This window comes from Pinus tabuliformis, chromosome 2_1 (genome assembly GCF_031772625.1).
Source record: "Pinus tabuliformis cultivar Carrire ecotype Pingquan chromosome 2_1, CPIR1, whole genome shotgun sequence".
Lineage (NCBI taxonomy): Eukaryota > Viridiplantae > Streptophyta > Pinopsida > Pinales > Pinaceae > Pinus > Pinus tabuliformis.
In genome coordinates, this window is record NC_142299.1 from 814,154,466 (window position 1) to 814,158,126 (window position 3,661).

The window sequence follows — 3,661 nt, forward strand, 5'->3', positions numbered from 1 at the left end:
TTTTCTAGTGAGGAACCCAATGCTACTAATCATGAAACATTAGAGATATGATCATCAAGGAGCCCTTATCAACTTGGAACGACATCAAGGAGCACAACTCAACCCAAAATCCAATGAAAATGAAGGAGGTCCTATGGGACATGCTCACCTTGTGTTTATGATAGTATGGATGTTCCTATGGGACACTCTCACCCCAATTAATCTCATATAGTAGAGCATCTGACTACCACCCTATATCGAGAAATAGGTGAGATACCACTTACCAAGAAAGGATCACAACCATCCATTTTGTAATCAATAGACGAGATACCAACTTCTATATGAGGTATGGATCACAATCATACTTTCTCCTTATTATCTTCCCAACAATGACCCTGAGGGGTCAAGCGGTAGAAAATCGTCATCATAAAACAACTTGGGTGAGATACTCAACTTACCAAAGGTAAGTATCACACACCCCTAAGCCTCCTCAACTCGTTGGCCAGATGGGGAGGGACAATCCCAACAAGATCGACTTGTGGAAATGATGCCAACTGAGGTATACTCTCCGTAGACCAATATAGGGGGAGATACTCAACTTGTCAAAATGGACAAGGATCACACACACCCTATGGGTGACAAAGGGGATATACCTAACCTACTATAAGAGTAGGGAGTACACACCCTATTTTCCATATTTCCCTCAACCACAGGAGCCCTCAATGCTCCATTCCCTCCTTGGGCATCTCAACCAAGGGAGAATATATATGCTTAGTGTTCTCGATCATCCCTACTCTTTATAGATTAGAAAAATATCAAAACCCTCGTATCAAACAATTCACTGAAGAGTTTAATCATATTGCCTCATACACTACCAAGAGAAGCGGTCCTCTGTTTTTCCAATTCATGTAGTTCATCAAATCAAATATTATGTTAGAGAAAAAATATATCATAAAAAGGATACTGTATTCTTCCTTTCTCCCTCTCAAGGAGGTAGCAACCACAAGCTTTAGCTTATCTTGTATAGCAGTGTTGTCTCAATGCATGAAGATATCTCAAACTCAACAATATATGGGATTTTTTTCCAATCGGATACACTCTTTATTGTCACAATGTATCAATGTCACAACTCTCCAAAGAGTGTCCTAAACCAAACGTCCTCACATCTATCCATGCTAGCAAAAATGTACTCAACCTCAATCATGCTTAAATCTACATACTTCTATTTCTTTCTCATCAAAATTCCATGTCAGATCCAAAGCTAAAGCAACACACATATATGCTCTTTCTATCAATAAGGTTTTCCATCCAAGACATCATTAGTGTATACATGCAGTCATACATCTCTAGACTTATATCTCAAACCAAGATTGATCATGTGAATACCTCAAAAATGTTCTTAGCGGCAACCCATTGTGTATGAAGCGGCTCAATCATGAATTGACCTGGGTTGTTCTATGAAAACATATATCTAGATGGGTGTTACAAGGAACATGATTGCCTCAATAAAAATTTGGTTGCCAAGTTAGGTTCAACAATATATCTTCATAAGTTCTTGATAATAAATTCCATCGAGGTGTCCAAGGATATGCATTCGCACTTTCCAAAATCTCTCCAATAGCTTCATGATATATTTTTCTTTTCCAAACTTATAATCCTAAAAAGTAATTCATTGTGCCAATATTCTTCATCTCAAACTTCAAAGGACAACTCCCTCTTACTTGGATCATCATAGGTTCATTACCTGTCAAGAATAGATCGTCAACATATAAAAACCAAAATAATCAAAGGCACACTATGAACCACTTTAAAAGTTTTAATTGGGACATATTCCAAGCTTCATCAGTTAACTATCAATGTGGACATGCTAGGTTCAGGAAGCTTGCTTAAAACCATACAATAATATTGACCAAACCAATATGGTCAGCCTCATAAAAATTAATACTATGCAATAAAATCTACTAAGTTTGTTTATCAAACCTTAAATGCCAAACCAAAACTATTATCAAAGCCATAAAAAAAAAATTCAAATATCACTGACAAACTCTTCAAACTAGGTGCTAGGAAGAGCTCATGCCCAAAATACTAGGTTACAACCTTTCTATTTCTCCGATTAGCAATTGTCATCAAGAAATATCAAACTTCATCAGGTCATCCACATGATTACAATATGAATTATTTCTTTCACTAAATGTAAATGTATACACCGAGGACAAGCCATGTAATTTTTTTCCATCCATAAAATTACTATTTATCGAATCACAATTGTTTATACTTCAATCAGAATCAATATTGAATACCAAACATGAACATATATCTAGATGGGTGTTACAAGGAACATCAATGCCTCATTTAAAATTTGGTTGACAAGTTAGGTTCAAGAATATCTTTGCATAACTTCTTGAAATTCAATTCCGTCGGGTTGTCCAGCGATATGCATTCCTACTTTCCAAAATCTCTCCAATAGCTTCATGATATATTTTTCTTTTCCAAACTTCTAATCCCAAAAAGTAATTCATCATGCCAATATTCTTCATCTCGAACTTCAAAGGACAACTCCCTCTTACTTGGATCATCATAGATTCATTACCTGTCAATAATAGATCATCAACATATAAAATCAAAAATAATCAAAGGCATACCATGGACCACTTTAAAAGTTTGAATTGGGACATCTTCCAAGCTTCACCAATTAACTATCATTGTGGACATGCCAGGTTTAGGAAGCTTGCTTCAAACCATACAATAATACTGACCAAACCAATATGCACTACAAGAAAAAAAGGACATTAGTGAGGGGCGAAAAATGCCACCATAAGCTCATTGGTGATGGTCAAAAGAGAATTTGTCACCAAAAACTAAATGTCACCAAAGGTGGTGTCACCAAAAGTATAGGTGTTGTAGTGATATACAAAGTTCGTCACCAATAATGATTTATAATGACGGATAATGACCGTCACCATTTCATATGAGCAATGGTGACGGACCATAGCCTCTGTCACCAAAAACTGAACGTTACCAAAAGTGGCGTGGCCAAAAGTATAGGTGTTGTAGTGAAATTCAAATTTCATCACCAATAATGATTTATAATGACGGATAGTGACCGTCACCATTGCATATGAGCAATGGCGACAAACAATACCCTCGGTCACCAAAAACTGAACGTCACCAAAGGTGGTGTCACCAAAAGTATAGGTGTTATGGTGACATTCAAGGTCCATCGAAAATATTGATTATAATGACGGATAGCAACCGTAACCATTTCATATAAACAACAATGATTTATTGTGATGGACCTTTAATGGCCATCACTATTGGTGCATATATATGGTGACATTCGTTGACTGTCACCAAAAGCCGCATTACCAGAAGTATAGGTGTTTTGGTGACATTCAAGATCTGTCATGAATAATGACTATAATGATGGACATCGACCATCACTATTTCATATCAACAATGACGATTTATGGTTATGAACCTTTAAGGGTTGTCACTATTGATGCATATATATGGTCGCGTTCATTGACCATCACCATTTCATATTTTTAGTGAGGGTCGAAAAATGTCACCAAAGCTCATTGGTGATGGTCAAAAGAGCCTCCATCACCAAAAATTGATCGTCGCCATTCCATATGGATGTCAAGGCACGACGGAATCGAACCACCAACTTCCTGCTTGTAAA